The sequence below is a fragment of the Stegostoma tigrinum genome, unplaced genomic scaffold (assembly GCF_030684315.1).
Source record: "Stegostoma tigrinum isolate sSteTig4 unplaced genomic scaffold, sSteTig4.hap1 scaffold_79, whole genome shotgun sequence".
NCBI lineage: Eukaryota > Metazoa > Chordata > Chondrichthyes > Orectolobiformes > Stegostomatidae > Stegostoma > Stegostoma tigrinum.
Genome location: NW_026728736.1, coordinates 691195 through 714256, shown reverse-complemented (window position 1 = coordinate 714256; position 23062 = coordinate 691195). Strand labels below are relative to the sequence as shown.

Genomic DNA, 23062 nt, shown 5'->3' with positions numbered 1-23062 from the left:
GGATGCTTTGGAGAGGGTTCAGAGGAGGTTTACCAGGATGCTGCCTGGACTGGAGGGCTTATCTTATGAAGAGAGGTTGACTGAGCTCGGTCTCTTTTCATTGGAGAAAAGGAGGAGGAGAGGGGACCTAATTGAGGTATACAAGATAATGAGAGGCATAGATAGAGTCGATAGCCAGAGACTATTTCCCAGGGCAGAAATGGCTAGCACGAGGGGTCATAGTTTTAAGCTGGTTGGTGGAAAGTATAGAGGGGATGTCAGAGGCAGGTTCTTTACGCAGAGAGTTGTGAGAGCATGGAATGCGTTGCCAGCAGCAGTTGTGGAAGCAAGGTCATTGGGGTCATTTAAGAGACTGCTGGACATGCATATGGTCACAGAAATTTGAGGGTGCATCCATGAGGATCAATGGTCGGCACAACATTGTGGGCTGAAGGGCCTGTTCTGTGCTGTACTGTTCTATGTTCTATGTTCTATGTTCTACATTTGCGCCACACAAGTGCTAAGCAGCAATCAGCTCCAACAAGAGAGAATATGACCACATCAAAAAAATTCCATGTCCTTACCCTCACATCATCCTTACATTTATTTTTTTTTTAAACGTGCAAGTGCTATCCAAGCCATGCAAGGCTATGGGCCAGGTGTTGGAAATGAGGTTAGAACAATTCAGTGCTTGTCCTTGACTGTCACAGAATCCGTGAGCTGAAGAATGTATTTCTCCTGTATTGTAGACGACTCAGGTGCTTGGCTATCCACGAAACCAAGGTTAACACTGATCTAAAACTAAACTGGGTCAGTTATACAATCAGCAGTAGCCAGGTCCATGGTACAAACCACCCTGCTGTGGGACAGGGTCAGGCAAATCCAAGTGAGCGAACGTGGTTGGAGACTCATTCGTTGGGGGCATAGATTCTGTAGCCACATTTGAGACACCAGGGCTGCGTGTTGCATCCCTGCTGCCAAGGTCAAGGGCATCTCTGATTGGGTGCCAGAAATTCTTAATGGGGAGGGTGAGCAGCCAGAGGCCACTGTGCACGTTGGTACCAATGACATAGGCAGAAAGAGGGATGACATCCTGCGGACTGTGTACAAGGAGTTAGCAAAGAGGCTGAAAGGCAGGACCGAGAGGGTAATAATTTATGGGTTACCACGAGTGCCACATGTTAGTGAGTTAAGTCAGAGAAAGATAGGTGAGATGAAAATGCATGGTTAAGGAGCTGGCACAGGGGGCTGAATTTCCGGTTCATGGATAATTGGGACCATTTCTGAGCAAGGGGTGACCTGTGTAAGAGGGATGGGAGGCAAGACGCTGAGAGCGGGTCAGGGCCGCGGGGGGGCCAAGCCCCTGCGAGCGGGTCAGGGCCGCGGGGGGGCCAAGCCCCTGCGAGCGGGTCAGGGCCGCGGGGGGGCCAAGCCCCTGCGAGCGGGTCAGGGCCGCGGGGGGGCCAAGCCCCTGCGAGCGGGTCAGGGCCGCGGGGGGGCCAAGCCCCTGCGAGCGGGTCAGGGCCGCGGGGGGGCCAAGCCCCTGCGAGCGGGTCAGGGCCGCGGGGGGGCCAAGCCCCTGCGAGCGGGTCAGGGCCGCGGGGGGGCCAAGCCCCTGCGAGCGGGTCAGGGCCGCGGGGGGGCCAAGCCCCTGCGAGCGGGTCAGGGCCGCGGGGGGGCCAAGCCCCTGCGAGCGGGTCAGGGCCGCGGGGGGGCCAAGCCCCTGCGAGCGGGTCAGGGCCGCGGGGGGGCCAAGCCCCTGCGAGCGGGTCAGGGCCGCGGGGGGGCCAAGCCCCTGCGAGCGGGTCAGGGCCGCGGGGGGGCCAAGCCCCTGCGAGCGGGTCAGGGCCGCGGGGGGGCCAAGCCCCTGCGAGCGGGTCAGGGCCGCGGGGGCCCAGTCGCGGCGAGCGGGTCAGGGCCGCGGGGGCCCAGTCGCGGCGAGCGGGTCAGGGCCGCGGGGGCCCAGTCGCGGCGAGCGGGTCAGGGCCGCGGGGGCCCAGTCCCTGCGAGCGGGTCAGGGCCGCGGGGGCCCAGTCCCGGCGAGCGGGTCAGGGCCGCGGGGGCCCAGTCCCGGCGAGCGGGTCAGGGCCGCGGGGGCCCAGTCCCTGCGAGCGGGTCAGGGCCGCGGGGGCCCAGTCCCGGCGAGCGGGTCAGGGCCGCGGGGGCCCAGTCCCGGCGAGCGGGTCAGGGCCGCGGGGGCCCAGTCCCTGCGAGCGGGTCAGGGCTGCAGAGGGGCAGTGCGCTGTGAGCGGGACAGGGCTGCAGAGGGGCAGTGCGCTGTGAGCGGGACAGGGCTGCAGAGGGGCAGTGCGCTGTGAGCGGGACAGGGCTGCAGAGGGGCAGTGCGCTGTGAGCGGGACAGGGCTGCAGAGGGGCAGTGCGCTGTGAGCGGGACAGGACTGCTGAGGGCCAGTCCCTGTTAGTGAGCCACAGCGACGGGGGGGCAGTGCCTGTGAGCGGGTCAGGGCTGCGGGGGGCAGTACGCTGTGAGCAGGTCAGGGCTGCGGGGGCCAGACCCTCTGAGCGGGACAGGGCTGCAGGGGGGCAGTGCGCTGTGAGCGGGACAGGACTGCTGAGGGCCAGTCCCTGTTAGTGAGCCACAGCTACGGGGGGCAGTCCCTGTGAGCTGGTCAGGGCTGCGGGGGCCAGTCGCTGTGAGCAGATCAGGGCTTTTGGGCCAGTTTCTGTGAGCAGGACACGGCTGCGGGGGGCAGTACTCTGTGAGCAGGTCAGGGCTGCGGGGGCAAGTCCCTGTTAGTGGGTCAGGGCTGCGGGCGCCAGTCGCTGTGAGCGGGACACGGCTGCAGGGTCAGTACGCTGTGAGCGGGTCAGGTCTCCGAGGGCCAGACCCTGTAAGCGGGACACGGCTGCCGGGGGCAGTACGCTGTGAGCGGGACAGGACTGCGGGCGCCCGTCCCTCTGAGCGGGACACGGCTGCGGGGGGCAATACCATGTGAGCGGGACAGGGCTGCGGCTCCAATCCGCTGTGAGTAGGACAGGGCTGCGGGGGCCAGTCCCAGGCTGCGGGACAGGACTGCGGGGGACAAGTCGCTGTGACCGGGTCATGGCTGCAAGGGCCAGTCGCTGTGAGCGGGACATGGCTGCGGGGCCAGTCCCTGTGAGCTCCAGCTCCAGTTCCCTAACGCGGTTTTCAAGGAGCTGGAGTTGGGTGCACTTCCCGCAGATGTAGTCAGCAGGGACACGAGTGGTGACCCTTACCTCCCACATTCTGCAGGAGGAGCATTCAACTGCCCTGACCTCCGTTCCCATTATTCTAAATTCCCAAAGAGACTGTTTAAAATAAAGAATAAAAAATAAACTAGTTACCTTCTGTCGCACAGAAACTTTTTTTTTTGCTTCGAGGAGGATGGGTGGGAGACACTACCCGAGTAGTGTTTCGGGTAATGCAACCAACACAAATATATTCATATAAATATTATAGATATGTAATATATAAAATATTATATGTATAAATATTATATACACAAATATAAATTAGTACATATATTTTCTCATTAGGTTTACCCATGCAACGAATTAAGTGACTATGTAGAGTGTTTAAAGGAGTTTAAATTGCTTACTCCCTGTGCACAATGTCCACGAGCATTCATCAAATGCCACTTTAAACAGAAACACATGAGTTAACCACAATAATAGTGAAAACAATGCAAGGTCCAATGGCTGGAATATTGAACTCTCATGTTAATGAAATAATAACTTACAACTAGCAGCAGCTAACCACTATTTCACAATACACAGTTCGAATGAGAAACACTCCACTTTCCATAGTGGAGAACAAATTTAAAACAACCATTGATCCAACTTTGTCCACGAAGACATTCTACGAATTCGGGAAATGTTTTCTGTGTGGTGTATTCCTGATGAAGTTGATGCTAATAATGAAGCATCATTTCACTGAACTCTTGAACTTCCTGGTACGGTTACAGCCAGGAAACGTACAGATTTATCACCAATGCAGCACAGCAGGACAAGAAATGAGAACCGTTACGATTCCAGCTGCTTCAGCAAGTGGAATAGTCAAACCCCAGAATAAAACCTGCCTCGCTCGATCTTTTTCCCCTTTGTCAAACCTTGTGGTCTTTCACTGAAACATAAGCACATCAGACTACAGATTAGATTTTACCAATAAAACAGAAGTTTATTACATTGAAGAAATAAAATAAACCAAAATATCAAATATAGCAGTTTCAAAAATTTCAGAACACATTGCAAAAGAAAGTTACCCATGAGAACTTTCCCCTTGACTACTCACAAACTTAAGCTTAGCCTTCCTCAGTTTTTTCACAGTCTGCAGAATTCAAACAAAATACTCGGGGTCTGAAAGATTCACAAATAATAACCCTTACTCTGAGACAACTTATTCCTTTAACTGTTCTAAACAATCGCCTTTTCTGGAGAGACTGTGCTTAATTCTGAAGTCAATGCTTAACAAACAGAGCTTGCAGTACAGAAACAGGCTCATGATGTTATCTATGTTTCACACAAGACTCTTTCTACCCCTTTTTAACCCTACCATCCCCTTTACCTCATGTGCTCCTCTGGCTTCCTCTTAAAAGTATCTGTGCTATCATTTCAGCCACTCTTCCTGGTTCAAATTTTAACCACTTTCTGGGCAAAGTTGCTTCTCCTGAGTTTCCTGTTAGATTTATTAGTGGCTATGTAGCATCTATATTAATAAAACATTCTTCTATCTGGTCTCAAGAATGAAGCTCCAATAATAGAATTACGAGGTGTGAAGATTTGATAGAGTATAAAACTTGTGCTCTTTCGCCAACATTTTCCACTGAGGAATGAACAAGGAGAGTTCAAGAGCATCCCTGTTACATCCATTGATCAGGAGACTAAAATATCCATTAAACATTCAGTCGGCATTCCACAGCAGTAACACTGATCATATTGTAGTATTCCTCAGAGAGTTTCATGACTGATTCACTGAGAAGCAATCTTGGCTGAGGTTTCAGAATAAAGCAACATGTTGCCTTCGGCTGTATTGGAAAGCTGCTGGTAATGGAACTGTTGAAAGCATTCACACCTTTTCTGGATCCATCTTTTATTCCTGTACTTATCTCATTGCTACACTTTTTGTGCTTTACAAAAGCATTTCCTTTGTCATTTAAAACAATGCAGTCTCTGTCTCTGTAACTTCTATCTCTGTCTAATTTTACATTGTTGCATTTTTCTTGATTCATTCACAAGATGAGGGCGTCACCGGTCAGGCAGCATTTATTGCCCATCCCTTATTGCCCGGAGGGCAGTTAAGAGTCAACCACATTGCTGTGGGTCTGGAGTCACATGTAGGGCAGACCAGGTAAGGAATGCAGTTTTCTTTCCTAAAGGACATCAGTGAACCTAGACAGGTTTTTCCAACAATCGACAATGGATTCACGGCCATCATTAGATTGTTAATTCCAAATATTTATTGAATTCAAATTCTACCATCTGCCGTGGTGGGTTTCGAACCCAGGTCCCCAAAACATTACTTGGGTTTCTGGATTAACAGTCCAGCGATAATATCACTAGACCATCACCCCTCCTCCAACTTTTAGCTGCCTAGGCCCGAATCTCTGGAATTCCCTTCCCATGCCCCTCCATTTTCACTCTTTCCTCCTGAAAGCTGCCTTTTTGGCAATACTTTATGTCACTTGTCCTAATAACTACCGATTTGTAATTAAATACACTCAGTGTGGATTTGTTCACGGGTGATCACGTCTGGGTAGTACAACAGCAAAATACTGCAAATGCTGGCAATCTAAAGTAAGACCAAAACACGCTGGAAATATTCAGCACAATGGACCTATCTTTGGACTTCTGATGGCAGGTTAATGAAACATTAATTCTGTTTCTCTGTCCACAGACGCTGCCAGACCTTCTGAGCAGTTCTGGGATTTTCTGATTTCATTTGTGTCTGATGAACTTGATTCTATATTTGAATTTCATGATTCATAGAATCCCTACAGGGTGCAAGCAGGCGATTCATCCCATCAAGTCAACACCAACCCTCCAAACAGCGTCCCAGCCAACACATCCCCTATCCTATCCCTGTAACCCTTCATCTCCAATGGCTAATCCACCTAATCTACACGTCCCTGCACACTATGGGTAATTTCGCATAGGCAATTTAGCATGGCCAATCCACCTACCCTCCACATCTTTGGACTGTGGAAGGAAACCAGAGCACCTGGAGGAAGCCCACACAGACATGGTGAGAGTGTGCAAACTCCGCACAGACAGTCTCCTGAGGCTGGAATCAAACCCTGATCCCTGGTGCTGTGAGTCAGCAGTTCTAACCACAGAGTCACTATGCCGCACCAATTTGAACTGGTGTTAAAGAGGGTCAAGGAGAGTAGAGCATTTGATGCAGCTTACGGAGGTTTCAAGGTGGCTTTGGACTAGTTCACACATGATGAATTGGTCAAAACAGAAGGTGGTGATGGAATCTGAGGGAAAGTAGCAAATGGAACAAAATAAACTCAGTGACTGCAGACAAAGGGTAATGCTCACTGTAGTTGTAGTTGAAAGGTCATTTCTATTGGGATTCCACAGGGTTCAGTATTGGGTCCTTTCCCTTTCATGGTAGATAGCAAAGAAGCAAACTTAAGTGCAGGGGGCACCATTAAAAATTTGCAGATGATAGACTAAAAATGAGTGCATGGTTGATAAAGAGGAAGAAAGCTGCAGACTTGGAGTATAGTAACAATGGGCTGATCGGTTAACAGAAAGGGACAAATAGAATTTAATCTGCCGGAATGTGCAGTAAGGCATTTGGGGAGGGCAAACTAGTCAATAGGATACACAATAAATGATACAATACTGATCAGCTTAGAGGCACAGCGTATGTTTCCAGATACTGGGGGGAGCAATGAGCAGCACATGGTTTGCAACTCTATCAGCTACAAGTTCCCCTCCAAGTCATACTCTCAACTCAACTGGGGTCAGAACCAAGTATAATCTATCCTAGAAATGGAGACTGTTCAGAGGGGCAAAGGAAATAAGCTATTTTTGTGAAAGGGTGTAGTTAGTGAAACTTCCAGAGCTGGAATGTCTGGGGAGAACCGTGTGGATTAGTAAAACACTGAGGAAGTCTAAACTCTCAGTTGTGTGAATGGTGAAGGAGGAAGACCCCACAATTTGAGGGACAGAAACTGAGCAGAAGCAGTTAAATCTAACATGCAGATTTGATAGAGAAAGAAAACCGCTCCAGATTGTTAAGTAACTGTAAAGTGACTGTTTTAGGGAGTACATGGGATGCTGTTTTGTTGTGTTTTGCAACCTTTCAAACTGTGTTATATAGTTAGTTTGGTTTGCTTTATTGTATTTTACTTTCTTTAGTGCAATGAACTGTTTTATTGTTAAAACCAAATGTGCAGCTTTGTGTGCTTATGTTTCAGTGAAAGGCTGCCACACTAAATTGAAGAAAAATTGATAATCAAGTCAGATTTCATTCTCGGATGTGGCCTGGCTTGTAACAACAGCAGCTGGAATCATAGCACCAGCAAAAGAAGAATAAATGAAAAAACTTTGTTGGGAGCAGACTGTATAGTTTTCGACATTGTAGAAGAGAAAGAGGACTAACAGAGGTGCTTCTGATCCGGAAGGGAAACAACCAATGATTCTGTTGTGCACATTATTTGCCCAAAGACAAGCATTGAATACAAGTTAATTGTGCCCTTGGGCACAGCACTATTTTAGTAGGATATGAAATTTCACTTTAGAATCCATTTTCACTCGCAAATATTGATGGGGAGCACTATTTAATAAAGTGAATTTCTTCAACATCTTCAGAGCTGCATGTTTATCATTCGTATACATGGGAAATCTCAAATTCATTTTGCAGTTACATGAAAATAATGTACAAGGAAAGGAATTTAAACTCAGTATTTTGCACTTCAATTGAGCACAGGCCTTACTCATAAAAATCTCATCTCCTGAATCCCTCTCCAGAATTGATTAACAATGGATACTATATTCATTACAGACAGTATAGGAGATTTTCCGTGTTGTAGCCCATTCCGAAATCTAGGCAAAGCTTCTTGGCGCCTCGCTGCAGGAGTTAAAGATCTGGGGAAATTGCTACATCTTACATCCCTGCCTAGGGGATGCTTCAACATCATTTCCTAAGATAACCACATGTCCATATACATGTTTTCATATTGGGGAGGTCTAAACAGGACACAAACACCTCCAAGGGTATGCCAGCTGACGCCTACATTGAAAGCGTAATACTGAGAATGCTGGAAATCTGAAATAACAGCAAGCGCTGGAGAAACTCAACAGGCCTGGCAGAATTTATGGAGAGAAAAAGGCCGAATTTTACTGTCAGCTATACATCAGTGACTAATACTATTTATTTCAGAGGAAAGGTGACCGGACCTGAAGCCTTAACTTTGATTTCTCTTCACAAATGCTGCCCAGACCGGCTGAGCTTTTTCAGCAACTTCTGTTTTTTGTCTCTTATTTACAGCATCCACAGTTCTTTTGGTTTTTAACACTATTTATTTCTTGAGTTGTAAGGTTTTTGGATTTAAGTTCTTGCCCACTGAGGTGAAAGCTATATCTAGCCCATGTAGTATGGTAGTAAAGGGATGGTGCACTGACTGTGGGGCTGCCTTATGGATGTGTGGTTAAACATTAAACATTCAGTAGGCATTCCACAGCAGTAACACTGATCATATTGTAGTATTCCTCAGAGAGTTTCATGACTGATTCACTGAGAAGCAATCTTGGCTGAGGTTTCAGAATAAAGCAACATGTTGCCTTCGGCTGTATTGGAAAGCTGCTGGTAATGGAACTGTTGAAAGCATTCACACCTTTTCTGGATCCATCTTTTATTCCTGTACTTATCTCATTGCTACACTTTTTGCGCTTTACAAAAGCATTTCCTTTGTCATTTAAAACAATGCAGTCTCTGTCTCTGTAACTTCTATCTCTTGTTTAGAACAGTTAAAGTATTTTGTTAGAATTCTGCAGACTATGAAAATACTGAGGAAGGCTAAGCTTTAAGTTTGAGAGTAGTCAAGGGGAAAGTTCTCATGGGTAACTTTCTTTTGCAATGTGTTCTGAAATTTTTGAAACTGCTATATTTGATATTTTGGTTTATTTTATTTCTTCAATGTAATAAACTTCTGTTTTATTGGTAAAATCTAATCTGTAGTCTGATGTGCTTATGTTTCAGTGAAAGACCACAAGGTTTGACAAAGGGGAAAAAGATCTAGCGAGGCAGGTTTTATTCTGGGGTTTGACTATTCCACTTGCTGAAGCAGCTGGAATCGTAACAATTCTCATTTCTTGTCCTGCTGTGCTGCATTGGTGATAAATCTGTACCTTTGTTTGCTCTCCCAGGTGGAAGTAAAAAAAATCACATGGTATTCTTTAGAGGAAAAACAGGTGAGATCTCACTATCAACATTGCTAAAAGTGATTATCAGGTCATTATCACATTACAGTTTGTGGGAGCTCATGCAAGTAAATTTACTGTTTGTAGGAACTTATGCAAATACATTCTCTATGTTACAGCAGTGACTACACTTTGTCTGTTTCAAAGCACTTTGGTTTGTCCTTATTGGGGAATATCAATCAAGTCTGAATCCTATTTATGTGTGTTTGGAACTAGGTCAGTGAGTTATAAATGTTCAGTTTAATTTTATGCTTAAAGCAATAATTAATTAACTACCGGATTATCCATTCCCCTTTCCCAATTTAACATAGAAACAGAGAAAATTGGACTGGGAGTAGGCCATTCAGTTCTTGAGCCTGCTCCACCATAAAATATGAGCATGCCTGCTCATTGCTGTTCCTGCTTTCTCCCCATATTCTTTGATCTCTTTAGCTCGAAGAACAATATCTAACTCTGTCTTAAAAATATTCAATGATAGAAAATTCCACTGGCTCACCATTCTCTTGGCGAAGACATTTCTCCTCATCTTCGTTCTACTGTGCATCCTTAGTCTGTGACCTTTGGTTCTGCAATCTCCAGTCATGAGGAACACCCTTCTTCACTCACCCTCTCTGATACTCTCCAGCTGTGTGACTTGAATCCACAACCTTTTGACTCAATGGTGATATTTCTACTAAGCCAATACAGTAACAATGGAATCTGTCATGTACCTTCACATCACAGCTATTTCTTTTCTCCATGACTTCATCTTGATTGGCAGCTTGTAAACAGTCAGCACCATACAATACTAGCATAGTAAGTGGCTCCTTACACTCAGAATAGAGAATCTCGAATGAGGATGCAAGTAGATGCCTTAAAGTGGATGCTCCAACTGGAATCTACAAGATACAGTGTAGTAACGCAACAACATTTCTTCAAAGGTTTCTCCAGAACCCACAACATCTACCAACCAGCAGGGCAAGGACAGCAGGCACATGGGGGCATCACTTCTCAGTTTCCCTCCAATCTTCGGATGTACACACAATCCTGACATGAAAATGTTGCCATTCCATCATCTTTACTGATTGAGAATTCTGCAGCTCCCTCCTTATCATCGCTTTGGGAATACTGTGGTTTTGGAAGGCAGCTCAGGAGCATCTGCTCATGAGCAATTAATGCTGGCCCCGTATCAGTGATGCCCACATTCAAGAAATAAATAATATTTTAAAAAGAGGCATTCAGAATGAATCACCTCTCTTGCCACCCACTTTGCCAATTGTGTTTCTAGGCCAACCCAAGCAGCACAATGAAAGCAAGATGCTCTGAGGCAGGAGGAATGAAGTAGTTTAAAATGGGAAATATTTGCAGTGGTGCAGAGAAAAGACTGGCAAGTGGGGCAGATCAGAAATCTCTTTCCGCCAGTCAACCCAGGCATAATGGATTGAATGCACTCATTCTGTGCTGTACAATTTAATGATTTTAACCATTGTGGAAAGTGGATGGCAAAGCACAAAGCCATCTATACAAAGTCTAAGTGCTTCAACAAGCAGCTAGGCTGCCACGTTACTTTCTGATTTATTGTGCAATTCCATTTCTTTGGTTTAATAGCTTTTTTAAAAAATAAATCTGTATGTACTTACAATGTGTTCTGCAAAACCCACAGCAATTGCTATTCGCCTTCCTTGAAGTTATAAGCAGTTTTACGACAAGGTACGAGAGGCAAGCAAAATCAATAAGGCCATACAAAGCAACCAATTCTGTTCAGGCCAGCATTCATTTCCTCAATCTGAATACACCTTTTACTTTCCCTCACCATGATACAGTACATTCCACATGCACCCACAAAAAAACTATTCATTTCCTGAGTTAGATGCTATAACACTTAAAAGACACTTAGAATCGTACATGAACAGGAAAGATTTGGAGAGTTATGGACCAGGAGCAGGCAGGTGGGACTAGTTTAGCTCGAAAATATGTTTGGCACGGGCTGGTTTGACTGAAGAGTCTGTTTCCATGCTGTATGATTCTATGACTCTGTTTCTCAAGCAGTTCTCAGAAATATTATAAAAAGATTGAATCTAAAATGAGAAGAACAAAAGGTACTCATATACTCCTTTTTCTTCTCTCCAAGTTTAATAAGTGACACCCAGAAAAAAAGAGTCACAATTTTGGCTATTTGATCTGAGCTTACAAGCTAAGAGATTCTGGACAGCAGCAGGAAGAGGGGTCAACCTATGTGCAGTTGGATGATGGATGTTAGAACGGAATATAGGAACATGTCATTTGAGAGCAACAGAAAGCCATTCAGCCCTTGAACTCTGCTCCACCATCCAGTGGCTGATCTGCTTGTGGACTCAAGCCCCTCTGTCCCTTTTCCCCAAGCCCTCGTCTCCCACATCTATCAAAAAACCATCTAACTCAACCTAGAATAAAGTCAATGGTACAGCCGCCAATACTTTTTGGGGAAGAGAATTCCACAGACCCATACCCCTCTGATGGAAATCCTCCTTGTCTCCATCATAGAAAGAAGACCTCCTGTTCTTAAATTGTACCCCCTTTTTTGAGATTCCCTCACGAGAGGAAACATTTTCCCTGTACACAATGTATCAAGTCCCCTCAGGATTTTATATATTGCCATAGGATCAATTCTCATTCTTCTAAGTTCCAACTGGTACAGATCCAACCTTTCCTCACAGGAGAACCCTATCTTCCCAGGAACAGGTCACAGAGTGGTGTCACAGAATGGCTGCCAACAAACCACAACCGATGTATGAGGGTGGCATAAGACAGACAGAATTGGCACACCATGACAGCAGGTCTCCTGGCAGGAGCGGCTACAAGCAGCAGCTTAATAAGAAGGTGCACTCACTATCTACTGGCAAGTTTCTGAAAATTTGCTCCGAGTGAGTGAATGAGAGCAGGCTGCACAGTGTGGTGTTTACACCATTTTCCTTTCACTCACTATACAGATCAATCATTGGATATGAACCCTTTGAAGAGCAGGTGTGCATGCTGGAATGGATAGAGATAGAGGAAGCTGATGTGCTGAAAATTTTGTCAAACATTAACATTGACAAGTCGCCAGGCCAGGACCAGATTTGTCCTCGGCTGCTTTGGGAAGCGAGAAATGCAATTGCTTCGCCACTTGCGAAGATCTTTGCATCCTCGCTCTCCACTGGAGTCGTACCTGAGGACTGGAGAGAGGCAAATGTAATTCCTCTCTTCAAGAAAGGAAATAGGGAAATCCCCGGCAATTATAGACCAGTAAGTCTCACGTCTGTCGTCTGCAAGGTGTTAGAAAGGATTCTGAGGGATAAGATTTATGACCATCTGGAAGAGCATGGCTTGATCAAATACAGTCAACACGGCTTTGTGAGGGGTAGGTCATGCCTTACAAACCTTATCGAGTTTTTTGAGGATGTGACTAGAAAAGTTGATGAGGGTCGAGCTGTGGATGTGGTGTATACGGATTTCAGTAAGGCATTTGATAAGGTTCCCCATGGTAGGCTCATTCAGAAGGTCAGGAGGAATGGGATACAGGGGAACTTAGCTGCTTGGATACAGAATTGGCTGGCCAACAGAAGACAGCGAGTGGTAGTAGAAGGAAAATATTCTGCCTGGAAGTCAGTGGTGAGTGGGGTTCCACAGGGCTCTGTCCTTGGGCCTCTACTGTTTGTAATTTTTATTCATGACTTGGACGAGGGGATTGAAGGATGGGTCAGCAAGTTTGCAGACGACACAAAGGTCGGAGGTGTCGTTGACAGTGTAGAGGGCTGTTGTAGGCTGCAGCGGGACATTGACAGGATGCAGAGATGGGCTGAGAGGTGGCAGATGGAGTTCAACCTGGATAAATGCGAGGTGATGCATTTTGGAAGGTCGAATTTGAAAGCTGAGTACAGGATTAACGATAGGGTTCTTGGCAGTGTGGAGGAACAGAGGGATCTTGGTGTGCAGATACATAGATCCCTTAAAATGGCCACCCAAGTGGACAGGGTTGTTAAGAAAGCATATGGTGTTTTGGCTTTCATTAACAGGGGGATTGAGTTTAAGAGTCGTGAGATCTTGTTGCAGCTCTATAAAACTTTGGTTAGACCGCACTTGGAATACTGCGTCCAGTTCTGGGCGCCCTATTATAGGAAAGATGTGGACGCTTTGGAGAGGGTTCAGAGGAGGTTTACCAGGATGCTGCCTGGACTGGAGGGCTTATCTTATGAAGAGAGGTTGACTGAGCTCGGTCTCTTTTCATTGGAGAAAAGGAGGAGGAGAGGGGATCTAATTGAGGTATACAAGATAATGAGAGGCATAGATAGAGTTGATAGCCAGAGGCTATTTCCCAGGGCAGAAATGGCGAGCACGAGGGGTCATAGTTTTAAGCTGGTTGGTGGAAAGTATAGAGGGGATGTCAGAGGCAGGTTCTTTACGCAGAGAGTTGTGAGAGCATGGAATGCGTTGCCAGCAGCAGTTGTGGAAGCAAGGTCATTGGGGTCATTTAAGAGACTGCTGGACATGTATATGGTCACAGAAATTTGAGGGTGCATACATGAGGATCAATGGTCGGCACAACATTGTGGGCTGAAGGGCCTGTTCTGTGCTGTACTGTTCTATGTTCTATGTTCTATGTTCTATATTAGCTGCAGCTCAGTGGGTTTCACTCCAACCGTTAAGACAGAATGTCATTGTTCAAGTCAGGATCTATAGACCTGAGAAGAAAATCTAGGCTAACATACCCAGTGCTCCATTGTTGGAGGTGCTGACCTTTGGATGATACCATTCGAACCAACACTCTACCCATTGAAATTGTGGCTTCAGGTGTCTTGTTGTTAAATACTCATATTCCCTCTCAGGTAATGCCTCTGTTGTCAAGCAGAGTTATCCTGGTGTTTTGGTCAATACTAAGCTCTGAACTGATATTACTGAAGGGGTTTTCTGGTCACTGTGATGTTGCCGTTTGTGAGATCTCACTGTGCACAAATGGACTGCCGTGTTTCCACATTACGACAGTGACTCCAATTCTCAACTATTCTCTTGGCCAGAAGTTGTTTGGGATATCCTAAAGCTGTGAAATGCACAATGTTAAGAAAGAAAGCCTTCTCTTTCTTCCCTTTCATGGCCTCAGGACATTCCAAAGCACTTTACAGCCAATGAAGTATTTTGGCAGTCATCAGTTGGTAATACAGAACTTGAAAAATATACATTTTGTTTATCCTTTTCATCTGGCACTTATTGGGGCAATTTGCAAGAAGTGAAGGGAAAAGCTGTACACAAAGAGAGTGCTGATTCATTTGGAAGTGGAACCACATCAATATTTAGGAACAGGTACAGCAAATGGTTGAAGTAAAGATGAATAAAGCAATTACAGTGGACTCTGAGGTGTTTCCACAGGGAAAACACCAGGACTCACTTCTTATTTACTATAATAGTTGATCCTTTTACATTGTATTTGATGTGAATTGTCCTGTTAAGTGCAAGTTGAAAAACTGGAGCAAAATATGCCTTTTCTCAGCAGTATTCATATTTTGGAAGTGTAGTCACTATTGCAATGTCAGGAAATGCAGCAGTCAATTTAGGCACAGCAAGCTGCTACAGTTAACAAAGCAACAGCGAGAAAAATTCATTCCCTCCACCAGTGATGGGAAGTAGCAGCTGTGCACATCATCTACAAAATCCCCTGCATAAATTCACCAAGGCTCTTTAGAAACCAACACTTTCATAAATACTACCATCTAGAAGGATAAGGGCAGCAAATTTATGGGAATACCACCACCTGCAAGTTGCCCTCCAAGCCATGGTTCAAGAAGGCAGCTCACCAACACCTTGTCAAGGGCAGCTATGAGTGGGCAATAAATACTGGCCAGCCAGCAGCAGCTCCATTCTAAGAATGAATACAAAAAAACCCCAGGTAATTTATTCAGTGCCAGTTCTTCCTTTCTTTAATGACTATTTAAAGTCTCTATTGATGGTATAACTAAAGCAGCACAAGCCCTTGTTTCCAACTGCTGCATCAAACACATAGAGTTCAAAATGTGCAACCAGAATTAATGACTGAACAGGCAGCCAAGTCAATATTTAGGAATAGGTTAAGCAAGTGGTCAAAGTAAGGATGAATAAAGCATTCACTGGAACAGAGTGGGCACATGGGATTAAGACTCATGTCCATGTAGAGGGTAAAATCTTTATACAAAAACGTTGGTTAGAGTGAGTGGCAACTGTTTGCCTTTATTCACGTCTTTAATGGATTCTAAGGCATGTCTCAGAAACTGATACTGCAATAACAAGTAGATAGTAGCAAGGGGAAGAGGTAGGTTTTCATCAGACTGATGCTCTATGTCATTAGCGAAACTTCTGGAAGAGCTTTACATTCTACTTCAATATTCAAAGGGGAGACCAAAACCTCTCCAAAGTAACGCCACTGATTATATCAAATGATTATATCAAATATCACAAGGTACACACACACACACACACACACACACACACACACACACACACATAGTATCCATATTGTAATTTCCACGTCATTTTCATTGTGATTGTGTTGAAGGTCAAAAGGCATGGAATTGTCACAGCAAACCTCAAACTGCTGAAGTCTGGCAGAAATCCAAGAATCATCCCAACTGAAATAAAATGCACCTTTCAATCTGTAAAGACATGTTACAGCACAGGAGTTGACATAGGTGCAGTTGGAATTTTGAGTTTTATCATTAAGAGAATAAAAATGTCTCATCATTTTAATTTGTCATACCAACTTGCAGAGAAATCATGTACTACACATCTGGCACGATAGTAAAATAACAGTGGGACACATAGATGCTCTACAATAGCGATAACAAGGTGTACAGCTGGATGTACACAGCAGGCCAAGCAACATCAGAGGAGCAGGAAGGCTGATGTTTCAAGCCAAGACCCTTCTTCAGAAATCTTTGACATGATTTTGGAGTATCGTGGAAATTTGCAGCAATGGAAGGAGAGCATTTGGCCCAGCGCATCTTTGCCAGCCAAATTAAAACTATCAAGTTGAATCCTGTTTTCCAGCTCTTGGCCCTCTACATTAACGTTAGTTCAAATACAGATCCAAGTTATTTTTCAACTCTAGCAGCTTTTATGTCTTCAGTTGCAAAACTTTATGGACCCTCTCGACACTCGAAATATTTTGTCTCATCCTCTCCTAAAAACACTGCTTCGTGTTTTTGGCTGCCAACTAAGTGACCACAGTCTCAGCCAAGAAACCAATCAGTCAGTACCTTGTATTATCATGGGAGGTGGAGACAGAACACTGGGCTTAGCCAGGATCTGTACTTCCATTAGCATTGCACACACCACACAGAGTTCCCAATTTAATAAAGAAAAGTTCTAATTATGTGGATTATGCTGGCAAAGTCACCATTTTATTGCCCATTTTTATGAACTATTTGCTATACTACTTCAGAAGGCAAGTAAGGGTCAACTGCCTCAGGGCTGAATGACACAAGACTCTGGGTTCCCCACCTCTTTGACTAAAAGCACAGAGGTGGGGAAGTCTGCCAAGCTCTGCAACCATCTGATGGGTTGATTGCTCCGCTTATACATGAAGATGTCCTGCCTCAGAGAGATTCAGGCCAGTAAGAGATTGGCAGCATTCCAGCACTGTACCAGCAGCACCACCAGAAGACGTGATCATTACTGGTATTGCACTTGGGACTTAGACAATTGTTCCAGATTCAGCTCACCAAGTGAGAAGAATTGGTAGGCCCTAGTGAGGATATGTTGGGGAGTTGGGGTGTTGTCAGAATTTTGAAGACTGGTGATAAGCAAGGCATTACATATGATCCTCTAATGGGAGCATGGGCTAATTTAGAAGAGACAGTCACCATCTGCCACCCCACCCTCAAACCCAGCCCCAACACAGCTACCTGCTGGGTATTTGGCGTTAGGCCTCTCCAGCCATTTAAATCCCAATGATACCGCACCCTCCCACCTCGACTTATTGTCTAATAACAACAGCATGTATGCATCTTGCATTGGTAAAAGTAAAATGTCTCACAATATTTCATAGGAGGAATGATCTAATCAAACGTGACACTGGCGATATCAACACAGGTAACCGCTCTGGTATTTTATAACCAATAATGTAAAGGAGAACATGGTCGGGGGGGGGGGGGGGGGTGGTAAAGGAGTGGTGAGGTTTATGGAAGAAATTCCAGAGCTTAAGGCATTGTCAGCTGAAGGCATGGTCACCAATTATGGAGCACCAATAGACACGAAGACAGACTTTGTGAAGCATGGAGATTTTCATTATCTGTCCCAAGGAAAATAGCATCATCATCACAGATATGATCATTATTGGTAAACATTGATACAGTGTTGCATTCAGTCAGTGAACTTAGAGAACCAATAGAGAGAAATCCAACAAATGCACAGGCCACGCATTCAAAATCTAAACTCAACAGGGATCATGAGGTCAAAGGGAGAGTCAACCCACAAAGGTTCTCAACACCAGAGAATAAGCCAGAAAATTACAAATCAAAGTACTGTGTGTGACATGATAAATCAGTAAGAAACTATTTTTAAAAGGGACATGGTGTCTTCTCCTGAAAGACTTCCACTGCATCCAACAATTGGAGTCTTGTAGAACACAACTACAGCAGCTCTTCATAACTGGATAGCAGAGCAGCGCATCTCCAGACTATGACAGAATCTCATCCTGGCAAATAATGCTTTTAGTTTATTCCATCATCCTTAATCACAATATGTTTTACTCATGTAGGAGCAAGTCACATCAAAATAAATTAACATTTTCCCACGATTTACTCACAGTGTACCCTTCAAATCCCATTATTCTTTTATTTTTAACAAAATATCTGGAGTGAAGCTTTAGGCAAATATAGAACTGAATAAGATTCCCCCTCCCACATTGTGGCGTACATTATCAAGTTTCCAGTTAAGCGATACATAAATGTTTCAGAAATCCTCACTGGGCCTTGTTCGGAAAGGGTTGCCTTTTCCTCCTCCTTGCAGCCAGGATAGCTGGGAGAGACATCACTCCTGCGTCTCAGACAATCTTTCCGAAAATACTGTTATTACGACATCATAGATCAGCCAGCTCGAGGTCTCCCCCGTTTAATCCTGGTTAATTTTAGAATTGAAATCTATCAATTAAAGCGTCTCCCAGCAAAACTGCTTCTAATTACCAGATCTGCAGCATCTATTGCTTTGTCATCAACAGGCACTTGTCAGCCCATCAATCAAGGGGTTAAATTTAAAATAGCCCCGGTTGTTTGGGGCGTGCGAGCCAGTGAGCATCCGGCAGTAAGGGAACAGCGTCAGAGGGCTGCAAGCTAACGGGGTCCGAATCATGTTGCCAAACCACTGCCCGGGTGTGGAGTCACTGCATTTGTCACATCCAAGTCCCCCCTCACGTCTCCAGGCTCTCTTTGCAACACAGCAACAACAACCTGCACAGAGTGGGTCAAACAAGATCTCCAGTTTGCACTTCCTCAGAAGCGAGACTCTGAGCTATTACCTTCTTGACAGCTTTCCACTAGAATTAGCTGTTTAACCATCTTAGTCACTGGCCTGATATTCTCTGGTCGGGCACTTTTTTTGCCGAAACAGAACAGTGCAAACCTCCAGAACCACCTTTCCCCTTATACGAACTGATTCTGTGCGTTGTATCTCAACCGTGGATTCGCTACAAACCATCTGCAATCTCTTGCCCGGTTGATAGGGAATCTAGGATTCCCAGTATTGACCTTATCTATCCTCAACGTCCAATCTGCGCTGTTAGGAGCAGAAAGCGCCGGCGTGTGAAGCTAAGGGATGCAGGGGAGCTGTCTGAGGGAGAGAGAACGCACTATTCAGGCTAATGCTACATTCCCACCGATTGCACTGTATCAAGAGTCACGAACAGCATCGGTCAAGATATGAGAGCCCATATTGAACAACAGACCAAACTCCCTCCCCTCCTACTCCACAATAACAGGACATTTGCAAAACACACACACACAAAAAAACGCAGGCACATTCACATCAGCCAATGGAACGGTGTGTAAAGGGTACTCACTCGCTTTGCCTTGTTTCGGCCTTTGCAACAGCTTCTGCATTGCAGCTACATCTTCGGTTTTGACAGCTTGCAGTAATTCCTGATCTTTCTCCATGGCTTGTTGATGTGTGTGTGTGTGTGTGTTTATGTGCGTGTTTTTATATCCGATGCATCTTAGGTTTTAGGAGCTGAAGCGAGAGAGAGACACACACACACACACACACAGAGGGAGGAAGACTATGCCTGGCAGAGTGTGTGCATAGAGGCAGGGACAGGAGGAGAGCTACCGATGGGTGAAAGGCATAGACAGCCTCGTCTCTTGTATCACAAACCAAAACAGCTCTCTCTCCTAAAATAATAAAATGTGAGGCTGGATGAGCACAGCAGGCCAAGCAGCATCTCAGGAGCACAAAAGCTGACGTTTCGGGCCTAGACCTTTCATCAGAGAGGGGGACGGGGAGAGGGAACTGGAATAAATAGGGAGAGAGGGGGAGGCGGACCGAAGGTGGAGAGGAGAGAAAAGGTAAGTCCAGGGAAGACGGACAGGTCAAGGAGGTGGGATGAGGTTAGTAGGTAGATGGGGGTGCGGCTTGGGGTGGGAGGAAGGGATGGCTGAGAGGAAGAACAGGTTAGGGAGGCAGAGACAGGTTGGACTGGTTTTGGGATGCAGTGGGTGGAGGGGAAGAGCTGGGCTGGTTGTGTGGTGCAGTGGGGGGAGGGGACGAACTGGGCTGGTTTAGGGATGCGGTGGGGGAAGGGGAGATTTAGCATCCCTAAACCAGCCCAGTTCGTCCCCTCCCCCCACTGCACCTCACAACCAGCCCAGCTCTTCCCCCCCACCCACTGCATCCCAAAACCAGTCCAACCTGTCTCTGCCTCCCTCACCGGTTCTTCCTCTCACCCATCCCTTCCTCCCCCCGACAAGCCGCACCTCCATCGACCTACTAACCTCATCCCACCTCCTTGACCTGTCCGTCTTCCCTGGACTGACCTATCCCCTCCCTACCTCCCCACCTATACTCTCCTCCCCACCTATCTTCTTTACTCTCCATCTTCGGTCCGCCTCTCCCTCTCTCCCTGTTTATTCCAGTTCCCTCTCCCCATCCCCCTCTCTGATGAAGGGTCTAGGCCCGAAACGTCAGCTTGTGTGCTCCTGAGATGCTGCTTGGCCTGCTGTGTTCATCCAGCCTCACATTTTATTATCTTGGAATTCTCCAGCATCTGCAGTTCCCATTATCTCAGCTCTCTCTCCCCTTCCCCACCCCGGATTATTGCAAATAAAAAGGACAACACAAAATTCTCCTTGCTGTCCTCCCCCGAGAGCCTGGTGGCTGCACTAAGTACACAGCGGCGATGCCATGGTTCTTCAGTCCGTCCTCACCCCCATCGCGTTTCGCAGCCGCTGCCTCACGCTCGCTCTCTCTCTCTCTCTCTCTTTCTCCACAAGAGCTGAGATCTGCTTTCAATGCTCCTACCCTGCCGCATGGCGGAGGAAGATTGTACAGGAGCCAAATCATCACATCCCTCTCATACCAAATAGGACAGATCCTGGGCCAAGGCAGGTTTATTTCTGGAAGCGCTCTTAAAGGAAACCCCTACCAAAGAGTGCGTGTTGGGGGTGGGGTGGGGTGGGAAAGGGGTGGAACTAATCCTTTTAAAATCTCTGGTTTGTAACCATTTTCTGAAAATAACACCGCTTTGCTTTCTAACATCCCGCTAATCCTTCCCACCATTGCAATATCTGTATTTATTGGTCGATAGACAAGAATTGAACAGGTGAAACTGCACATTTAAACATTATGCTCGTCACAATATTAACTGATGGAAATGGATGCTGTAACTTCAACTTGGCCGGGACTGTTCCAAACTCTCTATCATCCTGGATTAAGAACTGCAAGGTGATGCAGCGTTGGTACCTGGTCCCTTTTCACTGGGGGTTGCCAACCTGCTGTCTCAGGAGTCAGCATAACATTTGGCGATTGCAATTTTACGCTGCAAATAGCGCCAATTTGAAAATAATACCGGCGTCTCCGGAAGTGAATTAAACTTGGACAAGAAGCAAATGCGGCTTCCATCAATCATTCCACCCGCCACCACAGCCCTCTCCCACTTCTTACGCCCCTTCAATTATACTTAACACACAAATACAGCTCAATTCCGATTAGCACGTCTCGTTATTTTTTCACTCCCTTCCCCGCCATGTTAACCAGTTATCATTGAGCACCCTGGCTGGTTCCTTATCTGGTCAATCCATAATTGTACATCCCATCTATGGTCTGGGATCAAGCTAGTTATTTGGGAATTATCTCCACACCTGTCTGAAAGGCAGTGTCTTGTTCTCCCGGGGTTATTTTTAATCTGGAAGCAATGCTAATGATGCTGTCTGACTTGGGGTCATGCTTGTCATCAAGATTTGTATGTGCACTCTGCGCAGGGTGGCAATTAACTCGGAAATGTTTTCACCTAGCGGCTGAATGGCTCTAAGTGTCTGCACCCCTCTCATGTGTGTAAATTATCACTGACATGTAAATCTCTGATGGTTCTAATTTGGGATACCACATTATCAATGAGTTATTTTCCGTGTCTTAAGATCCAATAACGTCAGTATCCACTTGCCCACATCATTTGGATGCTTGAGATAGGCGCAGATAACAGAGAAGGTTGAAAAGGACAAAGATGCTGTTGTGCTGTGCATGGGCTATCCAAAAGCATTTTGTACAATTTTTGAAGAAAATCTCAGAATGAAAGGGATCCAAAATTGTCTGAGGGATAAGAAAGAGAGTGTAATATAACAAAGTGTGTAGCTGGATGAACACAGCAGGCCAAGCAGCATCTCAGGAGCACCAAAGCTGACGTCAGCTGCTGTGCTCCTGAGATGCTGCTCAGCCTGCTGTGTTCATCCAGCTACACACTTTGTTATCCTGGATTCTCCAGCATCTGCAGTTCCCATTATCTCTGATCACAAGAAAGAGAGTGTGATGGGTGTTTTTCTGATTGAGAGGATGTTTGTTGTGGAGTTCCCCTGAGGCTGGTATTGAGACCCTTGCTTTCCTGATACGGACATAAATGATCTAGGCTTGGGTGTGCAGGGGACAACATTGTACTGTGCAGATGACACAAAACTCCAATGTACTGCGACCTGTTATGAGACATAGAGTCATAGAAATGTACAGCACAGTCGTTGGTCCATTTCATGGGCGCCATTAGACTTTCATTCCTGGGTGTTGTTTTTAAATTGAAATTGGATTCAAACATGCGTCATGGTGAAAGTTGATTCTGATTACCTGAATCTCCGGATTACTAGTCCAGTGATGTTGTCACAACGCCTCCATTTATGAGAATGATTCTCAGGGATGAGAAACTCAGTTATGAGGATTTTTTCAAGGTACTGGGACTGCTTTCCTTGGAAACTTGATAGAAACTTTCCAAAACCATGAGTGCTCAGGAGAAAGCAGATAGGAATAAAATGCTTCAGAGATAGTCGGAACTGCAGATGCTGGGGAATCTGAGATAACAAGGTGCTGAGCTGGATGAACGCAGCAGGCCCAGCTGCATCAGAGGAGCAGGAAGGCTGACATTTCAGGCCTAGACCCTTCTTCATTTTTCTGACGAAAGTTCAGAAAGCTCTTCATCCAGTTCTACACCTTGTTATCTAGGAATAAAATGTTCCCA

At 45.8% G+C, this 23062-nt stretch overlaps 1 protein-coding gene across 5 annotated transcripts in view; it reads right to left on the bottom strand.

Moving 5' to 3' along the window:
• The window catches only part of LOC132209270 (utrophin-like), a 559562-nt gene that overhangs the window by 392175 nt on the left and 144325 nt on the right, over positions 1-23062 (bottom strand). For 2 of the 5 annotated variants that reach the window (XR_009445352.1, XR_009445351.1), the window contains exon 1: positions 19412-19996. The exons of 1 other annotated variant lie outside the window; for it this stretch is intronic. The gene's annotated coding sequence lies outside the window, so the exon portion shown is untranslated. Of the gene's footprint in view, positions 1-19411; positions 20003-23062 lie in introns of those variants that run through there. 2 more of the 5 variants (XR_009445350.1, XM_059644399.1) reach the window with 2 other exon arrangements.